The sequence below is a fragment of the Haematobia irritans genome, chromosome 4, assembly GCF_050003625.1.
Source record: "Haematobia irritans isolate KBUSLIRL chromosome 4, ASM5000362v1, whole genome shotgun sequence".
NCBI classification, from domain to species: Eukaryota; Metazoa; Arthropoda; class Insecta; order Diptera; family Muscidae; genus Haematobia; species Haematobia irritans.
Genome location: NC_134400.1, coordinates 164,200,419 through 164,214,535, shown reverse-complemented (window position 1 = coordinate 164,214,535; position 14,117 = coordinate 164,200,419). Strand labels below are relative to the sequence as shown.

Genomic DNA, 14,117 nt, shown 5'->3' with positions numbered 1-14,117 from the left:
CCTATATTGACCAAGCCGGTAGGTAATTTCGATCGGAAGTAAGCGTGATTCCAATATACCTATGAACAGGCATCGCTACATAAACTCAGAATTTCACTTTATGGGGTCTGAGAAAAATATTTCTATATGTTACAAACGCAATGACAAAGTTGGCAAACGCCCCATTCTATGGTGGAGGGTATAAAAACACAAAGTAAAAAAATTTTAAATAAAACAAACAAGAGCGCCGCTTACACCAGTAGCCCTGTGACGGTTGCATACAAGATCAATGTGAGCTTGAGGAGCTAAGGTGGTAGCGGCTTTGAAGTGGCAATGAATTTGATCACTTGGTGTAAAGAAAACTTAACTTGGCTAAAACTTGTTTTTTGGCTGTTGTTTAGGTTGCGGTGTTTTGTCGTTGTCGTTGTTGTTGTTGTAATTTTTAAATATTTGATAAAATGTTAATGGAAATCCAGCAACAAGTAATCACATTGACCTATCAACCGACAATCGAATGTTACAGAAAGTGTAAAGATTTTTAAGTTATCCAAACGGGGGACGATTTAAATATTTTGGAATACAATTTCATCTATGATCTACATAAATTTCCAAACACACACCACACAATTTAGTATTGATAACACTAGAGATCGATTTATCGTTGTTATTCAATTCAAGAGCTTGTTTCAAGGTCACACTATTGCGGTTTTTCTGTTTTGTTTTAGTTTTTATTATTTGGTCTAGCTTTTGGCGACAATGTTTGTTTTGGGCAAGGTTGGCCTTAGCCACGGTTAAAGTGAAACTGAAGCTTAAACTGCAATGGGCCTTAAACTTCGCCGAGTTGTCACATTGGCCATAGAAGAGTTACGTGATGAATATCCATGAGCAGATAATAATCATCCTGTTTTAAACAATCATCCACTGAGGGTAATTAGGAGCACGCGACTGTTGATGATTCGATGTGAGCGTATACACAAGTTCTTGTTTTTAACACAAAACGGCACTGTCTATTTCGTTCATTTCTTCCTCTTTCTCCCTTCATGCGGTTGAGAATCAATGAATTAATTTAATATCAATTTACTGGTCTATCGATGGGTAATCTTTGTTACAGCTCAAGGTAATTACCAATGGCACATGAATTTCGTAATATTTCCCTAGGAATGTAGACTAATTAATCCTTGTCTCTGTTTAATTATACAAATTGCATGAAGTTCATTTCAGAAAGGGCATCAATCATAATATAATTGCTGCACAACATTCTATATTTTTTCTTAAAAATTTTCTCGAAATTTGATTTTTAAAGAAAATATCGTTGAAAAATTGATTTATATAGAAAATATTCTCGAAATAAGATATTTATAAAAATTTCTTCAAAACTTGATTTGTAAGAAAATATCAGTAACATTTTTATTTTTATAAAAAAATCATAAAATTTTAATGTTTATAGAAAATTTCCTCTTAAAACGATTTTCATAGAATATATAGTAAACATTTTTATAGAAAATTTCGTTGAAATTTTATTTTTATAAAAACTTGAAATAAGATGGTTGGTAAAGGATTTGTTTTTTACAGAAGTGATTTGATTTTAATTGAAAATTTCCAAGACATTTACATTTTTATAGAATATATCAACTATCGTTGTTTTTGATCTCAGCTTAAAGCCATGCATTGACTAAACTACAAGTGTAGCTTAACCAACAGAGGAAAAGTATGCTTGTCAAATTTATTTGGGCAAAGCCCTATAGACTGCAAGATGGTTGGATGTACAGCTGTTTCGGAATTACCACATTCCTCATCAGCATCCTCTACTTGCAGCAAAACTATCAACCAATTATCAGAATAAATTCGGGTAATTCACTCAACCCAAAGTGAACTACACTTGAACCTCCCGAAAAAGGGTTTGATAGTCGGCTACTGCCTAAACAAATTTGCCAGCATATCTCTTATCCTTTGCCAAACTCAAATCATCGATTTGAATGTATTTGGCTGGGTTTGTTTTTGAGCGTGCTTCCTCTATCTTCATTCGTTTTGTTTGTTATTGTTGGCTTCTCTTCAATCGTTATTGTTGTTTTTGATCTCAGCTTAAAGCCATGCATTGACTAAACTACAAGTGTAGCTTAACCAACAGAGGAAAAGTATGTTTGTCAAATCAACTATCTTCAAAATTTGTTTTTTTTTTAATAGAAAATTTTCTCCAAATTGTATAGAAAATTACCTCGGAATTTTTTAGAACATTTCCACGAAATTTGGTACTTTTCAAAATTGTATTTTTGTAGGAAATTTCTTTGGAATTAAAATTTTATAGAAAAAATACGCAAAATTATTTTTTTTTAATTTCCTGTATATTTGATTTTTATAGAAAAATTTCTCAAAATATATAGAACATTTATAGAATATTTCCATGAATTTTGGTTTTTACAGAAAATTTGCTACACAATTTAATTTTTATAGAAATATCAGGGAAATTTCAAAATTATATTTTTGTAGGAAATTTCTTTGGAATTAAAATTTTATAGAAAAAATACGCAAAATTATTTTTTTTTAATTTCCTGTATATTTGATTTTTATAGAAAAATTTCTCAAAATATATAGAACATTTATAGAACATTTCCATGAATTTTGGTTTTTACAGAAAATTTGCTACACAATTTAATTTTTATAAAAATATCAGGGAAATTTCAATTTTATCAAAAATCATCATTATATCAGTGATATTGGATTGCTATAGACAATTTTATATTCTCGAAGTTATATTTTATATGGAATTTCTTGGGAATTCAATTTTTATAAAAACATCTGCAAAAATTAAATTTTTATTAAAATTTTCTGAATTAAATTCTTATTGAAATTTTCTGATTTAAGGTTTTATTAAAATTTTCACTGAAATGTGATTGCTATAGAAAATTTCTTCAATATATTCTCGGAATTTGATTTTAATAGAAAATTTCCTCGAAGTTAGATGTTTATAGAAAATATTTTCGACTTTTGATTTTATAGCAAATTTCTCAAAATTTGATTTTTATAGAAAATTTCCAAGACATTTTAGTTTTTATAGAAAATATCAGTGAAATTATATTTTTATACAAAATTTCCTTGAAATTTTATTTTTCTAGCAAATTTTCTTGAATTTTTGATTTAAAAAATTTTCGTAGTGTGATTTTTTTAAAAAATTTCCTCGACACTATTTATAGAATATGTGAGTCAAGTTATTTTTTTATAGAAAATTTCCTTGAAATTTAGTTTTTATGGAAAATTTCAAACGATGTTTACAGAAAATTTGTTGCAATTTGGTTTTTATAGAAAATTTCCTTAAAATTTAAATTTTTTAGAAAATATTCAATATTCATTGTTGTTGTTTTTGATTTCAGTTTAAAACCATGCATTGACTAAACTACAATTGTAGCTGTCGTAATGGCTAAAATTTAGTTGTTCCTATTTTAATAAAATTTTCATTATGCCATCAGTTTGTTTCCTGACAATTTCTATATAGCTCGGTTCAAGTGTGGTTCACTTTTGGGTTTAGTGAACTGCTTGAATTTATTCTGATAATTGGTTGATAGTTTTGCTGCAGGTAGAGGATACTGATGAGGAATGTGGTAATTCCGAAACGTGCGTCCATCCAACTATCTTGCAGTCTATAGGGCTTTGCCCAAATAAATTTGACAAACATTATTTTCCTCTGTTGGTTAAGCTACAGTTGTAGCTTAATCAATGCATGGTTTTAAGCTGAAATCAAAAACAACAACAATGATTAAAGGAAAAAAAACCAACAATAACAAAACAAAACGAATATTCAATATTATAGAAAATATCTGTGAAATTTTATACGATATCCTCGAAGTATCCTGTGATAATGAATCTTAGACTTGCTAATGTAGTGTTTCATATTGTTATAAAACGTTTTTATTATCTTATTAATAAATTCGTTATGCCAGCGAAGAAATTTCGTCATGATATTTTTTTTAGCTGTCGTAATGGATAAAATTTAGTTGTTCCAATTTTAATAAAATTTTCATTATGCCATCAGTTTTTTTCCTGACAATTTCTATCAATTAATTAAGCAACAATTGAAAAACATCGTCATAGTTTATCTTTCTTTAAGTTGCTGAAATATCACTTATTGTGCAAAATGAATACGAAAAACGTACCATTTCTCGTTCTCTTTCATTACTATAATGTATCTTAGACGTAAACACGAAACATTTCATGCAATTATTAAACGTTCTAATCATACAATTTTGTTATATAAGCGAAACAATTTCTTTGACACAATTTTAATAAAATTTTCTTTCTTTAAATGACTCAACAAAAATCTCTGTTTATCTTTATAAGTAAATTGACTATCAAAGGTCGATATTATTTTCCTGAAGCCCGATTCTATTATATTATGAACTATACAAGTGATGAAAAATTTCTTTAAGAGATTTCTTTGCATGCAACCCATGGTGACGGTGATATATGTGATATTCTGCTGAGCCAGAGATAAAGCAATTTTTATTAGATTAAATAAAATTCTTAATGCCAATTGGACCACAATCACTATAGCAATAAATTCATAGTTTAACATATATAAATGAATGATTTCACGTTGCTAGAAAAAAATATATTTTTTCTGCCTATAGAATATCTATATTACACGAAAATTTATTTGATTTATTTTGATGTAATTATATGGCATTTTTTGTAAACATTTTTCTTTTGCAATAACTTTTTTTTGGTTTTTTTTAAACCACAGAAAACACTTCAATAATTATGCACTTTAATTTCATGATATTTGTATATGCACTTAATATAAACCGATTTCTTCGTTTAGTACCACCTAGTTTTTTGGAAGAGATCAAACTCTCTTTTTGCCTAAGATGTTATTTAGTTAAACTCAAAATGCTTAAAATAATTTTCTTTTGTTGATTACATTTAACCCAATTTCTTGTGATATTTATGAGAATCGTATTTATTGCTTTGTATATGAGACGTGTGTTCCGTTTTAAGCTTCACTTAAGACTAAGACATTAAGTTTTTTTTGTTGGTCGAAAAATCCATGGATCGAGCCATCATTTACTTTGTCTCTTTTTGCTCTTTGCTTTGCATTATGCCGTCATTTAACCTACCTATCCATGCCTTTTTGAAAACAATGAGTTTCTTTTATGTTTGTGTATATGTGTGTGTGCGTGTGTTTTGGTAACCGCTCATTGTCAATTTCTTTGTGGTGCATTTCGCCAAAAAAATATGTTCACTGGCCCTAAATGTGGCTAAGAGCTATGACAACTATTTTGTTTTGATAAAAGCTTTGACTTTTGAGCTTTATTGTGGGGTAGGTCACTATATATATAGAGAGAGGGGATCTGTTTTGAATTAGTTCTCTTCTCTCTGGGATTTTTTTTTATTTGCTACCACTCATCTTTAAGCAATAGCCATTAAATGGTGAGGGTGGTCAGAGTTACAAGGCATGTACAATTTCGGGCACACAGAGAAGAAACTTGTTTATCGTGATCATACAGTAATCCCTCGATTTACGTCGTGATTGGTTCCGGAATTTGACGACGTTAATCGAAACGACGTAAAACGAATTAAAACTTGCTCATACTTACTCCTAAGTCCACTTAATTATGTATGTATATGGGTGGACATAATAAACAACTTGAAGAATAAAAGTAATTCAGCCTTTTATCCATAAAAAATAAATAATTAAATATATATCCATAAAGCAAACATAAAAAACAATTCATTATTGCAAAATATCAGGGTTTAAAACTTAAGTTCATAAACAAATGAAAAACCGTTACGTTGTATACATATAACAAGTATATACGGCCGTAAGTTCGGCCAGGCCGAAGCTTATGTACCCTCCATCATGGATTGCGTAGAAACTTCTTCTAACCACTGCCATCCACAATCGAATTACTTAAGTTCCGGTAACGCTTGCCGATGGCAAGGTATCTTAAAACCTCCTAATACCATCTTTTAAATTGTATGTAAGTCCATACGTGGTATATATTAAATCAAACAAGTACATACGGCCGCAAGTTCGGCCAGGCCGAATCTTATGTACCCACCACCATGGATTGCGTAGAAACTTCTACGAAAGACTGTGATTTAGTCCATACATGGTATATATTAGACAAAAAAGTTATGTATAGTTAAGTCTACAAATAATTACGAATCGATATGGACTTTTTGTACGTAGAGAACCAGAATTGAAATATGGGGGTCGCTTATATGGGGGCTATATACAATTATGAACTTGATATGGACCAATTTTTGTGTGATTGGGGATCGATTTATCTGAGGGCCATATATAACTATAGACCGATATGAACCTAGTTAGGCATGGTTGTTAACGACCATATACTAGCACAATGTACCAAATTTCAACTCACTCGGATGAAATTTGCTCTTCCAAGAGGTTCCAAAACCAAATCTCGGGATCGGTTTATATGGGGCTATGTACGATTATGGACTGATGTGGACCACTTTTGGCATGGCTGTTAAATATCATATACTACCACCACGTACCAAATTTCAAGCATATCGGATGAATTTTGCTTCTCCAAAAGGCACCGGAGGTCAAATCTGGGGATCGGTTTATATGGGAGCTATATATAATTATGGACTGATAGGAACCAATTCCTGCATGGTTGTTGGATACCATATACTAACATCACGTACCAAATTTCAACCGAATGGCAAGAATTTTGCTCTTCCAAGGGGCTCTGGAGGTCAAATCTGGGGATCGGTTTATATGGGGCCTATATATAATTATGGACCGATATCGACCAATTTTTGCATGGGAGTTTGAGGCCATATATTAACACCACGTACCAAATTTCAACTGAATCAGATGAATTTTGGTCTTCCAACAGGTTCCGGAGGTCAAATCTGGTGATCGGTTTATATGGGGGCTATATATAATTATGAACCGATGTGGACCAATTTTTGCATGGTTGTTATAGACCATATACTAACATCACGTACAAAATTTCAGCCGGATCGGATGAAATTTGCTTCTCTTAGCGGTCTCGCAAGCCAAATCGAGGGATCGGTTTATATGGGGGCTATATATAATTATGGACCGATGTGGACCAATTTTTGCATGGTTGTTAGAGCATATACTGACACCATGTACCAAATTTCAGCCGGATCGGGTGAAATTTGCTTCTCTTAGGGGCCTCGCAAGCCAAATCGGGGGATCGGTTTATATGGGGGCTATATATAATTATGGACCGATGTGGACCAATTTTTGCATGGTTGTTAGAGACCATATACTAACACCATGTACCAAATTTCAGCCGGATCGGATGAAATTTGCTTCTCTTAGAGGCCTCGCAAGCCAAATTTTGGGGTCCGTTTATATGGGGGCTATACGTAAAAGTGGACCGATATGGCCCATTTGCAATACCATCCGACCTACATCAATAACAACTACTTGTGCCAAGTTTCAAGTCGATAGCTTGTTTCGTTCGGAAGTTATCGTGATTTCAACAGACGGACGGACGGACGGACGGACGGACGGACGGACATGCTCAGATCGACTCAGAATTTCACCACGACCCAGAATATATATACTTTATGGGGTCTTAGAGCAATATTTCGATGTGTTACAAACGGAATGACAAAGTTAATATACCCCCCATCCTATGGTGGTGGGTATAAAAAGATCGATCCAATACGTATATAATTCAGTTTGACAAAGGACACATAAAATTTTGACAAAATTTTCTACAGAAATAAAATTTTAACAAAATTTTCTATAGAAATAAAATTTTCACAAAATTTTCTATAGAAATAAAAATTTTGACAAAATTTTCTATAAAAAGAAAATGTTGACAAAAATTTCTACAGAAATAAAATTCTAACAAAATTTTCTATAGAAATAAACTTTTGACAAATTTTTCTATAGAAATAAAATCTTGGTAGATTATTTTTGGCTCGAGTGGCAACCATGATTATGAACCGAATAAAATTTGAACAAAATTTTCTATAGAAATACAATTTTGACAAAATTTTCTATGGAAATAAAATGTTGACAATGATGAAAATTTTTTAATGAACCGAATAAAATTTTAACAAAATTTTCACTAGAAATAAAATTTTGACAAAATTTTCTTTAGAAATAAAATTTTGACAAAATTTTCTTTAGAAATAACATTTTGACAAAATTTTCTATAGAAATAAAATTTTGGTAGATTATTTTTGGCTCTAGTGGCAACCATGATTATGAACAGATATGGACCAATTCTTGTGTGATTGGACCAATTTTGGTATGGTTGTTAGCGACCATATACTAACACCACGTTCCTAATTTGAACCGGATTGGATGAATTTTGCTCCTCCAAGAGGCTCCGGAGGTCAAATCTGGAGAACGTTTTATATGGGGGCTATATATAATTATGGACCGATATGGACCAATTCTGGCACGGTTGTTAAAGATCATATACTAACACCATGTTCCAAATTACAACCGGATTCGATGAAATTTGCTTCTCTTGGAGACTTCGCAAGCCAAATCTGGGGTTCGGTTTATTGGGGGCTATATATAATTATGAACCGATGTGGACCAATTTTTGCATGGTTGTTAGAGACTATATGCCAATATCAGTACCAAATTTCAGGCGGATCGGATGAAATTTGCTTCTCTTTGTGGCTCCGCTACCCAAATCTGGGGATCGGTTTATATGGGCTCCATATATAATTATGGACCGATGTGGACCAATTTTTGCACGGTTGTTAGAGACCATATACCAATACCATGTACCAAATTTCAGCCGGATCGGATGCAATTTGCTCCTCTTTGAGGCTTCGCAAGCCAAATCTGGAGATCGGTTTATATGGGGTCTATATATAATTATGGACCGATGTGGATCAATTTTTGCATGGTTGTTAGAGACCATATACCAACATCATGTACCAAATTTCAGCCGGATCGGATGAAATTTGCTTCTCTTTGAGGCTCCGCAAGCCAAATCTGGGGATCGGTTTATATGGGGGCTATATATAATTATGGAACGATGTGGACCAATTTTTGCATGGTTGTTAGAGACCATATACCAACACCATATACCAAATTTCAGCCGGATCGGATGAAATATGCTTCTTTTAGAGGCTCCACAAGCCAAATCTGAGGGTCCCTTTATATGGGGGCTATACGTAAAAGTGGACCGATATGGCCCATTTTCAATACCATCCGACCTACATCGATAACAACTACTTGTGCCAAGTTTCAAGTCGATAGCTTGTTTCGTTCCGAAGTTAGCGTGATTTCAACAGACGGACGGACGGACATGCTTAGATCGACTCAGAATTTCACCACGACCCAGAAAATATATACTTTATGGGGTCTTAGAGCTATATTTCGATGTGTTACAAAAGGAATGACAAAGTTAATATACCCCCATCCTATGATGGAGGGTATAAAAATATGGAAAACATTTAAATCTGAAGCAGTTTTCAGGCGACTTTGCAAAAGTGTGTTTATTTGTGATTTATCGGTCAATAGATATATATTAGAAGTATAGGAAAATTTAAATCATTATTACAAGTTTTCGACTTAGCACTGGCGATTTTACCACAAAAATGTTGGTATTTTCGCCATTTTTGCCGAAATCAGAAAAACATACGAGGGCAGTTCAGAAACTTCTTAGCCTAGCACCAAAAGCGCGGTATAAACAGAAAAAGTTAAGTGTTTTGGAAACTTCCATCTCTGTTATGAAGACATGTTAAATTTTGTTTCGATCAGGCAACTCCTTCATATAGAAACATGTGTTCAAAAAATACGCATTCGCAATTTTTTACAATGGAAAAATTAGAAATGCGTGCTGTCATTAAATATTTACATAAAAAAGGTTTATCGGGAAAAGAAATTCATAATGATATGGCGAATGTGTTAGGTGAAAGTGCTCCTTCATATGCAACAGTAACAAATTGGGTTGCTGAATTTAAACGTGGTCGTACAAGCATTGAAGATGAACCACGTAGTGGACGTCCAAAAACAGCAACATCAACAGAAATTGTAGCCAAAGTGCATTATATGGTATTAAATGATCGACGAATAAAAGTGCGTGAAATTGCTAATATTATGGGCATCTCAAATGATCGAGTCCATTTAATTTTGCATGAAGAACTACAGATGAAAAAGCTTTGTGCAAGATGGGTGCCGCATTTGTTAATAGTCGATCAAAAACGCATAAGAATGAACATTTCTCAAGCTTGTTTGGATCGTTTTAAGCGAAATAAAATGGATTTTAAACGTCGATTCATAACTGTTGATGCGGCATGGATCCACCACTATACTCCAGAGGCAAAAGAACAATCCAAACAATGAACTGAAACTGGAGGAAGTGCCCCAAAGAAGGCAATAAATATTCAATAGGCTGGTAAGGTTATGGCAACGGTTTTTTGGGACTTCAAAGGTATTTTATTGATTGACTATCTGCAAAAGGGTAAAACAATAAATTCAGAGTACTATTGCAACCTTTTGGATCAATTAAATGTACAAATTCGAGAAAAACGTCCTGGCTTACAACACAAAAATAATTTTTCATCAGCACAACGCACCAGCGCACAAGTATGTTTTAACAATAGCTAAAATCAACGAATTGAAGTACGAGTTGCTTGACCACCTACCTTATTCTCCTTATTTAGCTCCCAGTGACTTTTACTTGTTCCCAAATCTAAAAAAAATCCTTGCTGGCAAGCGTTTTACCTCAAATGAAGATGCAATTACAGTTGTAAACCACTATTTTGAAGACCTTGAGAAAAACTATTTTATTCAAGGGATAGAACTGCTAAAAAAGCATTGGACTAAGTGTATTGAAGTTTCAGGAGATTATATTTAAAAATAAAAATATTTTTGAAAAACTAACTATTCTCTTTCATTGATAGGCTAAGAAGTTTCCGAACCGCCTTCGTATTTATGGTATGCAATTAAAACTTCATGTCTGCCAAACTTATCATCGATATTATTAGTGTGACATGTGAATTTTTCAAAGTCAACCGGATGGCGAATATGTAATGCAATAAACTAAAGACTTATATTTTTATTCATCTATTTTAATTGTATTGTTCAAAAGCAAAAAAAATGTCAGTAAGAACATAAAAATTTTGAATCAGTTTAGATTTGTTGGAATTGCCCGTCCGACAAAGCCCTTACACGTTTCATAAAAGTGGCTTTGGGATATTTTGGCCCATTACCGGCGAAAACGGCTGTCTTGAAATGATCGACGCATTGACATTTTAGTGCCAACCTTAGTTTCCAAAATGCCCAAGGTGCAAAAGTTCTACGGATTGAGATCCGGTGATTTTGTTAGACATTGTGAAATGAGATCTTGGTTGACGAGTGCTGAGGAAACGCAATTTACACAATTTAAGGACAAATTTCTTTAGGATAATGAAATTTTAATTAAAAGAAAGTTTATAATCTTTGGTTGAAAAATTCTTTTCATTAAATTTAGGACACGAATTTTTGAAATGTATGTCCCTACGTTAAAGTCGTATGCCTTTGAATTAAAGAAAATTTTCCTTAAAGTAAAGAAAAATATTTTTGATTTAAAGAAATAAGCTTTAATTTAACTTAGATACGGAATCTTTGACTGAAAGATAAAAATCTTTTATTATAGGCTAAGACTTATTTTGAGGATTTAACATCTTTGGTTTAAAGTTTTTTTGGAATAAAGAAAACATTTTTTACTTCGAAGTATTTGTTACTGACATTTGATTGTATATGAATAGCTTTGTTAATATATCGCAAAAAGAAAATTAAAATTCGATAAAACTGTATCCAAATTTTAGTTTAATAATGTTAGATTTAAAGCTATATTGGTCTCTAAAATGTCATTATTTTAAAGAAGCCGCATATACATGGTTGGCAAACATATACTGGTTGCCGATCTCAGATAAATAATTTTTATACCCTGCGCCACACTGTGGAACAGAGTATTATAAGTTAGTGTATATTTATTTATTTATTTATTTATTTATTTCAGTCTATGGAACAACAACATTCCTTACAGACTAGAACTTATAACTAAAAATATATTAGATCTAATAAATCAGCGAATTCTTCTATGTTGATCATTATATCCAAATTGTATTCATTGATTCTATTGAACTCTTTTAAAGCCCTTGTTATAGGTTCATTAATAGAATAATTCGTTCTATGTAATGGAATATGAAAGAACTTATTATGACGCAGTAACCTAGGAGGCACATTCAAAGACAAAAGGTTAGGCAAATCAGAGCAATCCACTAGACCATTTATAATTATATAAAGAAACATTTGCGACTGAAGCATTCTTCTGTTCTCAAGCGATTTAAGAGCTATAAGTCTGCATTTATCCAAATAAGATGGTTCAGGAATAGAGAAATTAATTGACCTAAGAGCAAATTTCAAAAACCTTCTTTGTATCTGTTCAATTCTATTTGAATATTTAACCATATAAGGATTCCAAATAATACATAATACATATGTTTGTAACACCCAGAAGGAGACGAGATAGACACATGGTGTCTTTGCCAATAATGCTCAGGGTGGGTCCCTGAGTCGATATAACCATGTCCGTTTGTCCGTCCATCCGTCTGTTTGTGAACACATTTTTGTGATCGAAGACTAGGTCGCAATTTATGTCCAATCGCCTTCAACTTTGGCATATGTTCCTAATTTGGGTCAGAATATAACCCTATTGATTTTGGAAGAAATCGGTTCAGATTTAGATATAGCTCCCATATATGTCTTTCGCCCGATATGTACTAATATGGACCCAGCAGCCAGAGTTGTATACCAATTTGCTTGAAATTTTATACAAACATAACACTTAGTCATATAGTCAAGTGTGCAAAATTTGGTTGAAATCGATTCAGATTTAGATATAGCTCCCATATATATCTTTCGCCCGATATGCACTAATATGGACCCAGCAGCCTGAGTTTTATCCCGATTAGCTTGAAATTTTGCACAAGGAGTACAATTAGTAGTATAGTCATGTGTGTTAAATTTGATTGAAATCGGTTCAGATTTAGATATAGCTCCCATATATATGTTTTTCTGATTTCGACAAAAATGGTAAAAATATCAACATTTTCCTTGTTAAATCGCCGGCCCCGTCTGACTTTAGACTTTCCTTACTTGTTGAAATATAAACATAATCGCGACAAACATGTTCTATGTCCACCGTCCAAAAATAACATTTTGCTCGTGAAACATGTCTGGAGTGATCATATTCCTCCCCTGTGTATAGATCAAAATATTTTTACCTTCCGTTAATGATTTTGGTGTGATCGTATTCCGCCTTCGACTGCAAGTAAACTTTTTTGAATGATGAATGGCAATGGTTTTCTGTTGTTTCTTTACACAGGGCTTCAATACTATCTTAGGACATAGCCCATTATCATCGGCGGCGCCTGAGTCCTGGTGGCCAATCGAAGGCGTACATTTTCATCTATTTGGCAAGTAAAGCCGGTCATTGTGTTTGTTGACCAACTGCTCAATTTTGGAATGAGAAGAAAGCCAAATTCACACTGAAAAAAAAGCATGCCCGCTTCCAAAGATTTTGTCTTTACTTTAAAAATTTTGGTATTGATTCCAAGCCAAAGTAGCGGAGAATTCCAATTCTCTTTTAAATTTGGGTTTTGTGTACTTGCTTCTAGGAAGAAAATTTTAATTGTTCGCCTTTTCAGCTTTTTTTCTTCATATGCTGTCAAAGTCCTTCAAAAACGAGTTAACAACAACTTTATTTTCCAAATTAAGACTCGGCTCCAGTAGAGATTATTCTATGTTATGTTTCAAGTAAAAAACGTCTTTAAAATAAAGTTTTTAAAAACATGCCCTATATTTGAACAATTTTTTGCTTTGTAGTCAAGATGCCAAAAGACGACAAATTTAAAGACAATTTCATTAAATTTAAAGAATTTTTCTGAATTATTAAAGTCAAGTTGACCTTAGCCCAAACATTTTTTCTTTCATGTTATGATACCCATTTTTAAGTGAAATCACTTAATTATAAGAACAATATGACTTCATTGAAAAGTTTATCGGCTTTTGAACAAGGGAAAAAACTTTATATTAGAGAAATGCGTCTTCTATGCTAAGCAAAATATGCATTCGTATTTTAGAGACATGAAATCTTTGACTTTACGACAATATTTTT

General features: G+C 32.6%; 1 protein-coding gene across 5 annotated transcripts in view; it reads right to left on the bottom strand.

Annotated features, from left to right (window-relative positions):
• The window catches only part of Snmp2 (Sensory neuron membrane protein 2), a 691,945-nt gene that overhangs the window by 144,114 nt on the left and 533,714 nt on the right, over positions 1-14,117 (bottom strand). For 2 of the 5 annotated variants that reach the window (XM_075305632.1, XM_075305635.1), the window contains exon 1: positions 4,892-4,964. The exons of 2 other annotated variants lie outside the window; for them this stretch is intronic. The gene's annotated coding sequence lies outside the window, so the exon portion shown is untranslated. Of the gene's footprint in view, positions 1-599; positions 777-4,891; positions 4,965-14,117 lie in introns of those variants that run through there. One more of the 5 variants, XM_075305633.1, reaches the window with a different exon arrangement.